Here is an 18,607-nt window from a genome sequence, read left to right as displayed (position 1 = left end):
GAGGCCTCGGGAACTCGAGTTTCCCGATACGATTACCGCAGGTATTCTAAATTATCCCCGAGTGTCTGCCACGGGTTGTAATTATCGAATAATACCCGTCCGGATACTCTGTAGAACGATGGGATTGACTTACGAGGAGAGAAAAATTCTTCGTATTCTAACGGAGAGAAGTGACGAAAACAAAAAAAAAAAAAAGAAGACCACGAAGAAAATGAAGAGAAAAGTGAGAATGGTAGTGAAAAAAAAAAAAAAGAATAAAAACCATGGATCAAGGTAAAAACTTCTGACAATTACCCGGAAGGACGGACGGGTGACAAAAAGCACGGTTCGAAATAAATTCTTGCCGTTGGACTGGTTGAGTTTCGCCCGTCGTTTCGTATGCCTAAGTATTATATGTACGCAACAATGAATACGATTAAAAAACTCTATGCAAGGATTTTCAGGGTTGCTGATTGGATTCGACACATTGAAGTTTCAAATTCTGATTTCAGATTCGTAAATCATCGAGCCCAAAAACTTATAATTTATGTGAAACATGTAGTACACGTAGAGGGGTAACATTCTCGGAAATGAATCGTTCCTTCAATTTTCACGATTTTTTTCAATAAATTTGTTTCTAACGATAACAATCCACATTACATCGCAGGAAAGGGTTAAACTCCGCGCGTATAATAATATCGAAAAAGACATCTCTGCTCTCTCTTTTCACCATCTTCCTCCTCTCTGTCTCTTGTTGTTTTTTTTTTTTTTTTTTCTCTCAACTTCACCGAGACGCGCGACCCGGAAGGGTTGCGCAAATTGGGCGCACATCTTTACGACGAGCCCTTGACTTTCGCAAAAGGGGGTCGGAATCTCCTCTCGAGATGTAGATCCAGTCACGTACCTTCGCCGCGTTCTTCGTTGCGGGTTTCGGGATATCGTCGTCGTCATCATCATCATCATCATCATCATCACGCATGCGGCGACTCGAAATCTCGTCCATAAAACAGGGCTCAGGCATATAGTGTATGTATAAGAGCGCTTGACTAGTCCGCGTAAATCACGCGAGGCGAAGTGGAGCCCGTCAAGCCGGCGACGTCCCTCCTCTTCAGTCTCGCCGAGCTGTCACCCGCGTTATTATATCAGCGTGCAACCGCCATTCTCTCGTTATAAGACCGGCCGCGGGGCTCGCAGCGGAAAAATGTCGTGCCGAAATAATCAGGAAACCCCGACGATCAGGTATTCATATCAAATTTTTATGCCACGCGACGAGCCGAGATATCGAGAGGCTGATTTATTCGATTTAGAAACGGACGTCGAGAGGATCGAACTTTGCGCCTCACGGATTATTATAGTTCTATGCGTATACATATACATATATCTTATCTTAATATATATAAATCTCGTGTCACGATGTTTGTCCTCAATGGACTCCTAAACCACTTAACCGATTATAATAAAATACGCACACCATGTGCAGTTCGATCCAACTTGAGAGATAGGATAGTTTAAATCTCAAATTATAGTCGCAATTATAATATATTGCTAATTATTTGTCTGTTATTATTTGACAGTCACAATTATCTGTTAACTCCGAATGATTCTAACAGATGTCGATACCTTTCGACTGGGTTGAGTAAGTAATCAATAGATGGCGCTGCTATGGTAAATCTACGAACGTGTCATATAAGCTACATTTTAACAGCATAACTAGCAACCCATCCCGGCTTCGCACGGGCATATAATAATATAATAAAAGAAAATACACAATGTTTACAGTGAGTTTCTAGAAAAATAACATTTATATTATTACTTAATATTATTATATGCCCGTGCGAAGCCGGGATGGGCTGCTAGTATATATATATATATATGTATACGCGCTTCATCTCATCGTTGATTGATAAGCCGCACGTCTACTCGATCTACGATAAAAGCGTATAATTGCGAGCTGTGCGAATGAGAGATAAATATTGATGGACAAAAATTTGATGAATTCAGTCGATCCGTACGGACTTTCTATCGATCGTTTGTGCTCGGAGAAGAGGAAAGAATTATTTTTAACAATCGTAACGAATTGGAGAGTTTTATAAGTGAGTGAAAATATAATTCCTTGTTTGTAGAAATAATATTTGATGTTTCTAACTTGATGATTTTACGATTAGATTTCACACGATTTTATCGATATTCTACTTTTGTTTCTGCTTTATCGGAGACAATTTCGTTCAACAGATGTTTTCAAAAAATGTGATCTTGATAATAATATACGGAACAAGATAAGTCCGATGAAAATATTACCGTCTCTCTGCGCGAAATGAAAATATTTAAGAAAAAAAAAATTATAGCTTTATAAATATATATTACATGTTTTTCAATGATTGAATTTTCGGTTTTTTGATGAAAAAACTGTTGGACAGGATTGCTTTCACATCGTCACACATTATGATTGATGAAAAAATACCACCTTATGCGAAAAAACTTCACCAATAACACAGGTCAACAAAAAACAATATATATATATATATTTTTTTTTCTGTTAGAGTTTGTATTTAAATAAATGGATTTTGTTTCGATGCATCGTATAATAATAAAAATGTTCATTTATTACTCATAAAGTTTGCCTTCAATAAATCAGAACGATATTTCAATTCTTAAATAAAAATTACCCATTTCCTCAAACCTTTACTGTAAATAACAATTAAATAAACTTCACTACGGCATTAAAATTTTTGAATAAAAGTGATTAAAATACAAAGCTGAAGTTTTCTTCAATTATTATTTACAACAAACCTTCAAGAAAATAAGCTATTCCTGTTATAGTCCGAAATATCGTTGTGGTTTCTACAACAGCAAACTTCATCTAATAAAACCATTTTCTCTCTTATCATTGGTCACGTGGAAGAAATGAAAACTTCACATCTGGAAGACAGATGATTCGAAAATTCAAAATTCCTCTTCACCGCTGCAAAAATGCCCAAAAACGCATCGAAGAAACCCGTCATCGCACTCGACGAAAACGCTTGCCGTATGACATCTCAAAATCCGTAGAAACGCCGACACGGAGTCGAGTGAAACGCTGGATGAAACGCGTTACGGGGTCTAACCGTCACACCCGGAGTCTACTAATTGACGTCGTGTTCGAGGTGAACGCGCGGTGTTGGTGACAGCTTATAAGAGGATGTTGGATCCCCGGCTTACCGAACAGCCCTTGGCGTTCTACCCCGAGGCTCATCTCCCGTCCTCGGATATCCGCTTGTTACAATGGATACTACCGTATAATGTAACACGTTGTAAGAAAAATTTCCTCTTTGCCAACTTGTACGCAAGAAGTAGAACGTAGGTATTGGAAATGAAGTTAGTAGCGTTAACGTAACGAAATCATAATCTGCATACCTTGAATTTCCGAATCGACAACGAATTTTTCTACGTCGTTATAGCCCGTGTCAGTATTTTCTACACCGTAGAAGTATAAATTATCGGTTTATAATACTCGATATTTGCTGCGTGCTTAACCAGCTAGAAAGAATGCGATACGCCACTGCATGGCTGCATTATCCACGCCTTTCAGATGAATGTCCAAATAATTGTTCACGAATGTACGGTCAATATAAACGACACGATTCTATACGTTGCAAATTGACTTGACTTTGTCGGAGAACGTGTACATTTATAGATGAAAATCGTTGAGGTAAAAAGGAAATTGAAGATCGTGTAAAAATATCGTAGCCATTTACATTGCGTGGATGAAGGAGAAAAAACAAAGTCACGTCTGCAATTAGCATCCGTTACAACGGGGTAAAAGCTTTTCGTTACCATGTAACACGTATTACGTGCAGGTTCTCCTCCTCACCAACTTCAGCGATAAGCGTCGAATTTGAATTGAAAATTAATTTCAAACGCGTAACTGGGATTCGTCATTAAACTGCGGTGTGTTTAACCAACGCAGTTCTATATAGAGCAATGCAATGCATCCGGGTAGGTTGTTACACGTGTACACGTGTATGTATATACATACACATATATATACATACGATGATCACGTGCCATTTGCAGCCAGTATTACGTGCGCACATACGCTTATTGTCTGAATCGAGATAGCGGCGACACATTGTGCCTTGAATCCCGAGCCTCTGTTCTACCCTTCGCCATTCTGCGCCACGAGAGACACGTGAGATGAGCTGACGAGAGAGAGAGAGAGAGAAAAGCGCGAAGCATCCCGCAAGGGCTGAAACTGTGTTGGACTATCTGCCGGCTGAATGCACTTCCGCGATTTGCCGGGACGGTTGCAAGCTCAGGGATTAATACCTGGTTGTGAGAGTGCGAGGATGCGATGAAGCGAATTCGTTATGAAAGAGAAAAAGAGGGAAGAAGAAGGACGAAAAAAAAACAAACAAAAAAACAAAAAAACAAAAAAAAAAAAAGATACAAACAACGTTTCGCAGCGACAAAAAACGTCGACGCCGTTTTGGCAAATGCTCGTGTGCGAATCGACTGTCGAGATTTAAGGGACCGTGCTTGTGTAACGGGTTGGAAAAAATGGCTGATTTTTGCGATTTTTTTTTACTTTTTCGACGGTTAAAATACGCTAATCGGCCTGATTTTTGTTTTTTCATGGGAAATCAAAATACTTCCGAAAGAACGGAGAGTTAATTTTTGAACGTTTATTTTTATTTTCTCTACAGGTTGAAAAGTGACTTCCAAAAAAAAAAAAAGCGACTTCTAGCGGTAGAAATCGACGATTCTGGCCGTAAATACTGTATAAAACAGAATTTGTAAACAGATCATTGATCCAAAGCCGCTATCTTACCTATACAGGTTTTTTTTTTTTTTTTTTTTTTTTAAGTGTCGAATTTGGCCTATTTTTTCGACAGATTTTCGTTTAAAAAGAAATGTGAAAATTTTGAGAGAAAAAAACGTGCGAAGAATTTCGTGTTCCAATTTGAGAGGGAACACCGTTTTGAAAAACCACGTTTCGAAAAAAACCTTTCAAAAAAAATGTAAACGAAATAAAATCAAACGTTTAAATTTTATTTTCCGTCCTTCGCGAGTGCTTTGATTTAACGTAAAAAAAAATCAGACCGATCAGCGTATATTGATCATCGAAAAAAGAAGAAAAAAAAACCGAGAATCAGCAATTTTTTGACTCGTTGTAACACCAGCACAGTCCGTTAATTCGAGAAGATGACTGATGATTCATTTTGTAATTTCAGTTAAGAGGGATGAAATTTTCCTCGATCTATTTACACAGCGATGTTTGCAATGAAAATAGCCGAGAGCGAGGATGAGAGGAAGTGATTTTTTCCTCTAATCGAAACGAAGGTAGGATAAAAGAATTCTTTATTTTCTAATCCAATTTGCGCAAATTATATCGCGATAATAGAATCTTGGCAGTATTCGATCCTCCGTTGAATGCCGATAAAGGCGAGAGACCATTCTTGAATGATCTTCTCGGATTGAAACTCGAGGAAATTAATGCCGTTTACGAGGGGCGGGGGGGGGGTGATTCAAATCCGAACCTCGTGCGCAAAGATTATACCTCGATAGATATATACGTACACTTTTCTAAAGAAGAAAGTTCCTCTCTCTTGTATTCAGGATTTAAATAATTAATAATTTAATTAATTTGGTAATTTCTGAGCTTCATAAGGCGGTGTGATAATTATACTTCGTGAATCTCGCTTAACGAGGACGTAATGAATCGAAAAAGCTGCTCGCTGCGAAACATTATTATTTCCTTTTGTTAAAACGGATTAAAACCACATTGTTTATGTTTTGCCATTCCATTTGCCTCTTTTGCACAGGGTGCATAAGTAACGCGAGAATAATGAAAAAGAGCCCAAAAAATTCTCCTCTTTCGCTGCAGGATGAACATAATACGCAAAAACAAACGATTTGTCAAAAGTGGAGGATATAGATATCAAAAATCAAAATCATCAGATACGAAGAAGAAATGTAGGATGTGTCGATAATATTTTATACACGTCACGAGTACAAAGTGTAGAAAATTTGCGAAAGCAGATTTAGTTTAAATTCAGTAAATATTTACACCCTCGTACGAAATAATCATTCGTTCCGTTATAAATCCAATCAAATCATTCGTTGCAGAATTAAAATTAATTAATTAAAAAAGTGATGTTATTTTATCGATTCGGATATTTTGTTTTGATTTTACAAACAATATTGACCGGATGTTGAAAGAAGAAACTAATTTTCTCCGATTTGTCTCAATTTTACAAATTTGCTCGATCCTCGAAGGAACGAACGATTTTTATCACCATCGAATAATTTATCGATATCGTTCGAAATACGAGAAAAAAAATATCAATATTTGGTTAGAAAAGATTTAAATAAATTATTGCGATTCAAATGACCGAAAAAATTAATTTAGCATCTCCGTCGGTGTGAATTAATTATTCTTTTCATTGCTCGGATTATCCGTTACAGGTGCATAATATTTACACGTATTTCCATAGCGTGAAACGGAAATATCTATTGAAATTGGAAAATCGAATAATAATTCGTAATACAACTTGAACAAAAACGAACGCTGTTTACAAATGTAAATTATAATAACGATAAACGAATTTTCGGGTAACGGAGCTGCGATAGCACATAATAATGTATTTGCACAAGTGTCCGAACGGACATGACAAAAACGATCATCATTTATACAAATGTTGTACTTATAAAATATGCAAAAGAAAAAAGAAAAAAGTGTCACACGCGATATGGTAAACAATTCAATTATACTGGTTGATTAAATTAACTGTACTTACTTCTAATAAAAAAAACACGGTCAAACACCGCGTCAAGATTGATATCGTTCCTATAAATACGAACAACCAGGGCTCGTAAAAGCGATAAGAAAACATCGATACAGACTCAAAATGCCGAGTTTTCTCTTCCACATATATAATACATTTAACATTTAAAAGTTTCTCTCATTGCCAGTGCAGTTTGGAGAAACGATAAAATATTGTACAAAAATAATAACATCGATGATAACAATAAATCGTTAAATAAAATGTCAACGATGGAAAAATCTGTAATAGTAAGAGAAGAATGAAAAAAGGTTAAGGGAAGAAAAAGGCAAAAAAAAAAAAAAAAGATCAACCGACGAGGATGGGATTCGAACCCACGCGTGCAGAGCACATTGGATTAGCAGTCCAACGCCTTAACCACTCGGCCACCTCGTCTTGTGTAACTCTGAGACAGAACGTCGATTCTTCTCCCCGTATTTCCAACGATATCATCGTTTCCCCCTGTCTAGAGAATCTTCGATCGGCCGATCGCTCGATCATTCCTCCCGTATCATCGTCAAATCGCGCGAAATCCCGCTGCTTTTATCCCGCTCGTTTTATCATCCACTAAATAATAATACACCTATGGAAGCAAGCAAGATTACGACCCCAAAGGTAAAACCGTATAAATATTATAGGGTCGTGAATTTTTTCCTTATCTACTACGTATGTATTTATATACCATATACATATATTTGTACACATGTGTAAGCATATCCAGCGTTTCAACGAGACTCAGGTTTATATAATGTAACAATACGCAGACATACTTTAGATCATATATTAAATGTATCACGCAGGCGGCGGTCGAGTGGATATTATTATTAATATTATTATTGTTATTACTACCATTATTTTCATTGTTATTATTATACGCACACCAAGTGATAGGGAAAGATCGTTTTGTCTCTCTTTTCCGTACAGTCAGCGCGATGCGAGTAGCAATAAATTAACAAGTAAATGAAAAACAACCCTTGCGTGCGTATAATATAAGCAAACAACGCCGCGAAAACGTACGTATATGCATACATATATACCACATATACATACAATTTGTATAAATGCAAAGTAGGTGAAAGTAACGGTATTTTCTTGTTGTTTTCTTTCATTTTTCCGCGTTTTTTTTTTTTTTTAATTTTTTTTTCCCTCTCCATCAACGCAAATCCCTCTCTCGGTTTACATTACGTCCGTAAATAAATAAACCGTGGAAACAAGCCTCTCTATCTTGAAAGTGAGAAAGTCGAACCGTTTCACCCACGTATCTGACGTGTTATGATTTTTTTTATCACTGTTGTTGTTGTTATCATTGTTATTATCATTATTATTATTATCAAGTCATTATTATTTCTTATCTTCGCGTTGTTATCGCCATTATTGTACACCTATCCTCGAGTATTTGCGTGTTTTACGCGTTCTGCGAATGCGAATGCTCGCGGTACGTATCCCATGGATATTTTCATCGCTTCCTGTTATACGTGCGTATATATGTACAAATATGTATAGCACACTTTGTATATTTGTATATGTGTATATGCAAACACACGCGTTCGTACATACGTAAAAAGCCGGCGCTCACGGTAATTATAGTAATGAACAGACTGCGATGGGTGAACGTGTCGGGGGTTGAAAAATTAAGGGAGAAAGAAACGTGCGGTATAAAAGAAACCCGGCAATTTTCCCTCCGCGTAGAACACATGCCGTAGATTGAGAAGCTCTGCAAGCTCGCCGAAAGCTCGAATATCGCGAATAATTAATTAATCTATCGTCGAGTTTCACTGCTTAGGTATATACACTGAGAGAAATTTGTTAGTTCCGGTTACCGCTCGGTCCTTAACTATTTTCATTTTTTAACCATAATCGAAAAATATAGTTCCAGGTAGAAAATGAAAATTAGTTTTCTAGCCGTTACCGGAAAGTCTGCTATCCGTTGCTATTCCTTCTCATTACGATCACTGTTGCTGTATTTTCTTGCAAGAATAAATTGACGTTAAAGCCTTGTTTAACTAAAAAAGTAGAGTAAACCTCGGAAACTGATTCAGCGTTGCAATTAGCAAAAAAGGATCGACGATAGCGCAAAATGTTTACGCCTACCTCGTTTTTCCTAATTCCAACGATATTCGAACAGTTGTTTCAACGATACCTGTTTCACTAAATTTTTCTAGTTACTGTGACAAATGAAATTTTTCTCAGGGTTCATCTAAATATATAATACTCGTGTAAATAAGCGACCGACAAGCCCGCAAAACACACCCTCTTTGGTGTATGTACCTGTGTCTTGTGAATTTACTCGTATTATCAAGTACAATACCAACAATAAAATAAAAAAGCATCGAACGTTCAGTCTGAAATTTATTACTAGAGAAAATATTTGCCGCTATTATTAAAATCGCGGATGTTTGATATTAGTTATATTTATTGCCACGATTAAAGGTGCGGAAAAACAGCAACGCTGCTAACTCACGCTAACTAGATTCAAGAAAGAAGGAGAAGAAGAAGAAGAACAAGTTGGTGTATGTCTACGTATATATATATATACAATGTTCGGTGTGGGAAGAAAAGTTTCGAAGCTTGTTATACTGCCTGAATTTTCCGGTTAACCTAGAGACATGTACGCATAACGAACCACCCATACACCCACACACCGACACACGCACACACATCCAGAATACATGAAACTCAAGAGAACAGCAGCTGCTATCTGGGCGAAAGGTTTGTTACACTGCGTCTTATTATATTCCTATACATTATACCTCGGGTTCCTTGACGTGCTTCACGCTTATAATGTATGAAAATTAAGCGGTAAGATACCGAGTTTTCCCTCACCTGGAGAATCGAGATAACGGCACGGGGCGCACGAGAGGCGTGACGACGAAGAGACGGAAGGATGAGAAAAAGAAAAAAAGAAAAAAAAAAAAACTCATTCATTTGCCTAATTAGAATTTCGAAGAAATAATAAAGAGTGGAAAATGAGAAAGGGGAGACTCGCCCGGAAAATAATTCCGGGACAGTTATTAGGCTTTGATTGTCAAACCAGACGCGCGGGTTTAATTAGAGATAAAATCGTTTCTTTTGTCGAGTTGGTGAAGAGAGAAAAAAAAAAAAGAAAAGAAAAAATTCATCCCGTTGAGAATAGATTACAAATTTTTGTTTCCAACGACAGCGTTACAAGGGGAAGAAATTTTGGGCGTGTAGGTAATTGAGAAACAAAAAAAAAAACAATCAACTGTATTTACAAAACGTTTTCCAATTCGCGTTGTTCGTATACGTATGCGTAAAAAAAAGTTTTGATAAAAAAAAAAGAAAAAAAGACAAAACACGTACCTAGACTTCTTCGTTTGAACGTTTTTTTTTTTTCTTCTTCTTTTTTCGTATCTTTCCATCCGGACGATCCGGTCAACTTATCCTCAAAAATTGGTAATTTAAACAAGTAATTATTTTTGTTACCAAGAGAGAACACAGCCCTGAACTATACAAGCGAGGGGTTTAAAACCAACACCCCGGACTAAACAGGCAACTAATTTCCCTCTGCGTTGCTGCAGAGTCGTAGCGAAAGGGTTAAACGTGTAGGTCTAAGGGTTGACGGCAGGTACATTATGGCTGATATACATCCTACACAGTCGAGATAATATACGGTTTCGACTGTAAACGGGGACGTTACGTATCACGACGTTATACACGGGTAAAATGACACCCGTCGTGACGTCAAGCGATACGTATGCGAGGGTTATGGTGGTCTAAAGAGAAGCTTGCCTGCGGAGTTCCCCTTTCATCTCAAAATGGCCGACTTAGGATTAAGGACGAATTTGTCCCGCGTTATCGCGTTCCTGTCTTTGACTCTTAACGCTGCGTATCGGGGTCCAAAACGACCCCGTGGCGTCTTTGCTTTGAATTCGATATGAAAAAGATGAAAAATAATCTGATTTTATTCAAGATAAATAATTATGCATCGTAAAAATCGTTGATCCGTCCTTTTTCCAAATATTTCGGTCAACTCGATCAAATAAATACCTTTTTCCCATCGCAAGGTTTCATCAGCTGAAATTATTGAAAATCCGGCAAGTCGTAATTCCATTTTATTTTTCACACAAAGTCAACTTATCTGCCTCGAAGTACAATAGTTAGATTATCCTAGAATTTTTTTACTTCGTTATCTCAGTTTTTACTTTCGTTCTCCGATGACCCCGGTTTAACACAGCGATGTTACAACAACGCGGTAAGTTGCGCAGCTTGAAGGTTGATCCAGCCGACGAAAGGTTCACGGTACGAAGAAAAATGGAACTCGAACCATGAATTCGAGAGTTAAATGTCGCCCGTGGATCTTTTTTTAACACGCGTAGCGGGCGTTGTTGCAAACAAGTTACTTCATCTTGTATAATAATTTTCCGATTAACGGCAAGATGTTTCTGAAAATTTCAATCCTACTTCGAGGATTAACAATCTGAAAATCCATACGCACAATTCATGTTATACAAAGTTCACCTACTCTGCGTAAGCTGCCGGCAAGTTTCCATGTAATAAATTCATTACACGTACACACGCCGCATATATATATATATATATATTATATTATATATAAACACGTGTATATACAGCCACATCTTAAACTTCTAATAATGAGCTTTAATTCGAAGTAAGTTTCGTCAGGGATTTGACTGGGCGTGACTGTCATTTAAACCCTCCGTAAAATAGCGTCCCTCGTCCTTTACAGACGCCGCGACCGGGGGGATTAAATTGAAATTATTTCACGCTCTCAACGTCTCCGGGTTTTAAACTGTATTATTATAAAAGTCTTTCTTTCCTCTCTGTGCCGCAGTAAGGTTTAATTTATCTTCCAGAACGAAGCCCCGTCTTTGCCGGAAATAAAAATGTCTTTCACTTCTCGCTGCAGTGCCGTGAAAAACCTTGACTTTTTTCAATCATCGATGTTCGTTATTCAATTACTATTATATTCTCATTACTGTTATTAATAGTAATATTACTACTGTTATTATTATTATTATTATTATTATTATGCCTATATCCCCGAAGTCGTTTTTCAATTTATCCTTCAATTAATTCCTTTGTTTTGGGATTCCTCTAATTTTTCGTGGTTTTCTTTTATTTATTTATTTTTTTTTTTTTTGGGTCACTCTCTCTTCCCCCATTTTAAACCCTTTTTCAAAGTTGTCTTTTATTTCGACGTTTACAAACAGAACCGTTGTTTGATTATTACACCGGGACTCGTAAAAACATGACAGAATTTTTATACCTTAAACGTTTTTCACGGTACAAGTATATATATATATATATATATACACTCAGAAAAATATCATTTGTTACAGTAACTAGAAAAATTCAGTAAAACAGGCATCGTTTAAAAAAACTTGGTGATTGCAATGCAAAATCAGTTTCTTCGGTTTACTCTACTTTTTTAGTTAAACAAGGCTTTAACGTCAATTTATTCCTGCAAGAAAATCTAGCAACAGTGATCGTAATGAGAAAGAATAGTACCGGATACCAGACTTTCCGGTAACGGCTAGAAGACTAATTTTCATTTTCTACCTAGAAGTATATTTTTCAATTGTGGTAAAAAATGAAAATAGTCAAGGACTGAGCTCTAAGTGGAACTAAAAATTTCTCTCAGTGTACACATACGTTGCGTACATCGATTGTGCACAGTAACGTGAAACAGATTCGAGAAGAAGTATCTCCTCTGTGCGAAAAGGCAATTTTCGCAACGAGGGAAAAAGAGAATGAGAAGAAGAGAAAGAAAAAAAAAACGAATAAATAAGAATAGGAAAAACTATCGTTCCTTCTTCGTCGGAAAAAAAAAAATATCCCTTTCCCTCCGCATCGTCACTCGTGCCGGTATAGAGGTAGGATAGGTGGGTACTCGAGTTTCCACCATCCACTCTCGTGCGTTCATGTTTTTTATTTCACGTTTCGCTCTTCTTTCCTGCCCCCTGCACGTAATACCCGCGAGACAAGTAGGGGCAGATACATGCCTGCCTGACTATTGCACGCGGCGTATATAGTCGAGTGTTTTCAAGAGAAGACGATGAGCGAGAACCTGCCTTGCACACGCAGGCTGCACGATATGCGCGAGCGATTTTTTGCATTTTTTATTTTTTATTTTTCATTATTTTTTTTCACCGCCGTCGCTTCGTCAAGTCGAAGGGAGGAACGGAGGAAAGACTGTCTCGATGTTGCGCTGCAAGGACAAGGGCAACGAGACAAAGACTTCGAAGATGTCGCTGCGAGAAAATACGTGCCGAACAATAGAGGGTGCAGATAACTTGGGAAACTTGAATCCCTTGCAGCGAGAGGGAGAAATTTTGTCGATGAGATGTTTTTATCCCGTGTCATGCTCACTTGGCACACACTGGGGGCGCGGTTGAAGTTACGAATTTAAAAAGTTCCGAAAGCGTCTGATTCCCAATTATTTTGTGGCGAAACTTGAAGCAGAGAAATCGAAATTTGAAGAAACGACAAAGTTTCCAATGGTCGGAAATCAAAATCAAAAATCCAAAACAAAGAAAGACCAAAGTGTTGAAATATCACTGAATAAGAAATTCATAGAATTGAAAATCTTCGATTATTCGGAGTTTCGATATTTTGGATTTTAAAGTTTTCTCATTTTCGCATTTTCGGAACTTTGAGCATCGTGTTTCCCACTATTCGAGACTTTGATATTTCGTCAAAGTTTGATTTTTGTACTCCAAGTTTCACACTCAAAAATTCGGAATTTGTCGCTTTTCGAACTTTTCATATTCGGACACTGAGAAAAATTTCATTTCTTATAGTAACTAGAAAAATTCAGTAAAACAGATATCGTTAAAAAAACTGTTTGAATATCGTTGGAATTAGGAAAAACGAGGTACGTCTAACCATTTTGCGCTGTCGTCGATCCTTTTTTTGTTATTGCAACGCTGAATCAGTTTCTGAGGTTTACTCTACTTTTTTAGTTAAACAAGGCTTTAACGTCAATTTATTCTTGCAAGAAAATCTAGCAACAGTGATCGTAATGAGAAAGAATAACAACGGATACTAGACTTTCCTGTAACAGCTAGAAAACTAATTTTCATTTTGTACCGAGAACTATATCTTTCGATTGTGGTAAAAAATGAAAATAGTCAAGGACCGAGCGGTAACCGGAACTAAAAATTTCAGTGGAGTTTCAACCCCGGCCGCACAGACTACCTTCGAGAAGAAAAACCGTCATTATTACAAGCTATTCGCGGGCGAAATTCACGCACAATTGTAGAAAAATGTACAGACATAATTTATTGCGACGACTAATTACCGCGAGTGGAATATAAATGAAGCAAGTTGTAAATTTCTCTTTTTTTTTTTTTTTTTCATCTTTCAGTCTCTTTGTCTTCTCAATTCCTCCAGACGAAGACCGATCATTTGCTCTCCTTACAATTACAAATTACGAGCCAGATGCCAAGGCGAGAGCTTTTCTGTCTCCTCTTAGCTCGGCTCTCGTCGCCGTACGGACGTTAGCTTTTAGTGCCCTGCTGCAAGATTACGGTTAGTCTCTAAAGGTCACGAAAACGACGCCACTTAAGCATCCCGACGCCGTCCCTTCTTCTCCTTATTTCTCCATCCTTCCGTGTCTTTCTTCTTCGTAAGAAGAAAGAAAGAAAAAAAAATAGAGAGAAGGCGAGAGAAATAGAGGACACGTGTTATTAGTCAATTTTATTTCATACAGTTTCTCTTTCACCAGTGAAGCACGATAAACTGCAATCGTAAAATAATGTGATATCGCGTGGTTAATTTAATTTCCATTCGAAACGCGAAATAACTCGCACGTTGAAATTAAAGCGGTTTCAAGCACGATTTCACACCTCGTATCGTATCGAAGTAGAGTCATTAATTTTGGGCATAATTGTCAGGCATCACATCGAACGAAACAAGAAACGGGAAATTTTCACAAAACACTTTTGCAATGCTGTCGATTTTTTGTAAACCTTTAATTATCCGTGCAGCTGGACTTGCAATATTTACAATCATCATTACCTATCAACTACGAGTAATTAACTTCCCTCCACGGTACGAAATTATGTTTCACTTTACACGGGGCTAGAGGTGTGTATAAATTGTCCAAGCAGCCGGTGTTAAAAAACTAAAGTCCAATTAGTCGGTTGCAAGTTTAGAAATTAAAATCGAACGAATTAATTGAAAATCTAATTGCTTCGTCAAGATTACATGCCTGAGTAATTTTTTTTTCAACAAATTTCTTTCCCACCAACTTTCACTTAAATACAATACGCTTTCGTTTGCTGTACTTTATATTCAGTAGTACAGTATAAAGTGTCCGTAGCAAAGATCCGATTTATTTTTCTATAAAAAGCAATTTCCTCCGTCCTTTATTTCCCGCGAGCTAATGGCAATTCCCTGCCATTCTCCATCGGCACGTTGTTGGTTATATACGCTTAAGCTTGACTTAAAGAAGAATTATAGCCGGGCCGTGATTGCGAGAAGAATAAAGGAGAAGAGAGAGAGAGAGAGTGAAAGGAGGGGGACGAAAAGGGGGCGATGAGTTGTTTCCGATTGGTTATGGAAATTTTTTCGGCTCCATCCGCCCCCCCCCCCCCCTTCTTTTTTTCCTCTTTCTCTTTCTCACCTCACCCTGAAACTCGGTTCGGGGAAACTTGTAACGACAGCTTACGAATGTCAAATCGATTTATTGTCGTTGTAAAATTTTTTACATTTTTTCATTTCTTCTCTTCTGTTTTATAATGGGTACGTAATGTATAACCGAGACGTGTATCCGAGGAACGATCGGCGAGAAAATTTGAAACGATAAAACATCGCCACGAGATTTACAAATTTGCTTTCCGACCCTCTGTCGTCGTCGTTTGATCATTACGGACTGGAAGTTAATATCCCACATCAATACAGGATTTTTCTTAAAGCCTGCCCTTGGTGTTTTAGAATAGCATGAATATAAAATATGTTCTTCACCAAAACCTACATCGCCGATATGATTAATGATAACGGATACTTGACCCGGCGAAATCATATTGTCAATTATCTCTTATTATAAACACAAACGTTCCATTTCTTATCTGAAATTTCACTTTCCTCCTCCAAGACTCTTTGGAAATTAAATCAGCAATATTTTTTAAACAACGTTCCGTATTCGAAGGATTTGGCGCATGTGAATAAAGTTAAAAAAAATAAATAAATTGATAAAAATAACAAAAATTAAAATTAGGTATAAATGAATAAGTTGATAAAACGTTGAATTAACAAAACGTCAATGCTCGTTTATGATTTTCATCAAAAATTTTCCGTTCCTTTCCTTAATATAAAGGCGCCGCGAATATAAATAAGTCAAGCGTAGGATATTTGTAAGATGAAAAGAAATGAGAGAGAATGAAAAAAAAAAAAAAAAACACCAGTCCTCCCTTCTTCCCCATCGTGTCCCCGAGATTATACTTGAACGTGAGAAGAAATAAGTGAAAAGAAAATTAACGAGTCGATCGAGGGACGTGCCTTACGTGTGATACAAAGATCGTTTTCCCGTATATTAAGCGAAGATTCTTTTACATTATTTATTTATTTTTTTTTCTCTTTATTTCGCCAATAAAATGCCCTATATACATATATATATATATATACATACATGTAATATACGCAGATACTGCTCCAGGATATATCGTTATCATGATTAGTTATACAAAACAGGGGCATGGGGGGAGCACGAACAAAAACAAAAGTCGAGGTGGGAAAAAAAATGTTGTTTCTTTTCTTTTCTTTTTTTTTTTTTTAATTTATTTATTTTTTTTAAATCCCATTCCTCCGGGCAACGAAAAGAAAAAAAAAGAAAAAAAAAAAAAAAACTCATCATTCTTTTCCCCGGCATAAATCTGTGAGAGACGTGGGAGGAGGGGGGATGGGGAGAAATAATAAATCAAAGCGAATATTTTCCCCGTATACAGACACCGGGTCTTATCTAATATATGTGTGTGTGTGTGCGTGTGCGCGGATGTAGATATATGTATATGTATGTGAGGGGGCGTCGAGGGGAAGGGTGGCGGCACCCATCGATCCGCGATGCCCGGAATATTGGCCGAAAGACAGGCGCCCGGTATCGTGGTCGATTAGAGGGTGCAGAGGGGACGAAGAAACGAAGATAATTGACGCGTCTATTGAAAGATATGGACGAGGATTGACGCCGGGTGGGGGGGCTAAAACCGAAGGGGGAAAGGCGAGCGTAACCGTCATGCACGCGCATTGGAATGCCAAATGGAGTCAAGTGGAAGAGGCTCCAGACTGGCGCGCTTTGCTCGCCGCGAACAATCTTTTTTTCCTCCCCGTGAACACACACACGGCTCCACGTTCCGTTTTCATCGTCTGGTTCCACGATCGCTTTCTCTGACATCGTGCCTACACGCACGCACGCATATGTACGTATTTATCTCTACGGTTCTCGGATCCTTGCGCAGCCACCGAACTGTTTCTTTCCCCTAGCTCTAATTCTCCTCGGTCCCCATACGCTCGAGTTATTAAGAGCCGGAGAATTGTGATGAAATTCATTAACGGTAGGTACGACCTTTTAACAAACCCGTATAAATACCCGTCGGGCAATGCCCTCGAGAACGCGAGCAGGGACCGGAAGAATCATTCTGGATGGTCGGCCAAAGCCCGCAGCCCTTTTTGCCGATCGCACGAATCGGTGTTTATCAGACTCTTGTACGGTTCCCGAAACGCGAAGGGCGGACGATCGAGTTCAAAGTAAGTGAGAAAAGATAACAAGCGGCCTTAGGCTGTCCTCGAACTTTCACGTTCTCACGCTACGGGTTACAAATTCACCGGAAAAATTTAATATTTATATCCAATTCGAATTTCAAACTAGAAATTCAGACTCGTGATTAACGGTTTTAAAGCCCTCGGATATCGTATTACGTGGAAATACGATTATTTCTTTTACTTTGAACCATTGATTTTCATCAAAATCCAATGTGTTTAATTTTTTTTTTAGCTCTTCGGATACGCTAAATTCAAATTTCACAAATCTTACCTTAGATTCGTGATCGGCGATGCAAAAAACCTCACGGCACCAATTTTCACTCAAATCCATTCGACCCTTCTTAAGATGTCATTTTTATTTGATCTTTTGAAATTTCGTTATTTAAATAATTGAGAAAGTACCGAACCGATCAAAGCCGAAATCTAATCAGTTCTGAGTTTGATGACCAAAGTTATTGAAATCCGGACAAAATAAATCGATCACATACATACATCCGTAAATATTCACAGACATCCATCGTATCGAAAATGGTCGGAGGTGATTCTGTAAATCTCAAAACGTCAACATCCAGTGTAAAAGTCAACTTTTCATTCTCGGCGTGATCGCGATAATTTCCTTTTTACTCTGAGAACGGAGAAACGAGAAATTAAAAAAGCAACACGTGTCTCACGGTAAACGTTGCCGAATTCTGCAAGAATATCCGATCAAACAAGCCATACAAAAAAAAAAAAATAAATAAAATAAAATAAAATAATAAAAATCCTGTATAACAAAGAAATTACGATGATACTCAAAAGCTTTTGTACAATTTCAACTGACCGCAGCGATTTTAACGAAGCTTCAACATATTACAGCGAGAAAATTTAATCCCATCGATGCGGGAAGAAAGAATGACAATGTAATACTTGTAATACCGTTTGCGAAGCAAGGCACGCTTTTTTCGGGATGATAAATCTAGACGTCTATCCTCTCGGGGATTTCGGGTAACGAGATTATCGTGGTCAGTGGCCGTGGAAGCGTTGAACGCAGAGCGACGTTGCGTGTCCACGGAAAATCCCCCTTCGATATATGAATACACGACATACGT

At 37.8% G+C, this 18,607-nt stretch overlaps 1 protein-coding gene, 1 long non-coding RNA gene and 1 other non-coding gene across 3 annotated transcripts in view; 1 reads left to right on the top strand and 2 right to left on the bottom strand.

The window, feature by feature from the left end:
• Nucleotides 1-18,607, bottom strand: part of LOC124304470 (matrix metalloproteinase-2-like) — a 156,921-nt gene that overhangs the window by 38,028 nt on the left and 100,286 nt on the right. The gene's annotated exons all lie outside the window — the stretch shown is intronic.
• Nucleotides 962-18,607, top strand: part of LOC124304473 (uncharacterized) — a 35,075-nt gene continuing 17,429 nt past the window's right edge. Inside the window, exons 1-2 of the long non-coding RNA XR_006908198.1 lie at nucleotides 962-1,218; nucleotides 5,190-5,298. This is a non-coding gene — a long non-coding RNA (uncharacterized LOC124304473). The remainder of the gene's footprint in view (nucleotides 1,219-5,189; nucleotides 5,299-18,607) is intronic.
• Nucleotides 7,094-7,175, bottom strand: Trnas-gcu (transfer RNA serine (anticodon GCU)). The gene has a single exon. It is a non-coding gene; the product is annotated as a tRNA-Ser (tRNA).

The sequence above is a fragment of the Neodiprion virginianus genome, chromosome 5 (assembly GCF_021901495.1).
Source record: "Neodiprion virginianus isolate iyNeoVirg1 chromosome 5, iyNeoVirg1.1, whole genome shotgun sequence".
NCBI classification, from domain to species: domain Eukaryota; kingdom Metazoa; phylum Arthropoda; class Insecta; order Hymenoptera; family Diprionidae; genus Neodiprion; species Neodiprion virginianus.
Note: the sequence above shows the minus strand (reverse complement) of the source record. Positions and strands in the feature narration are given on the sequence as shown.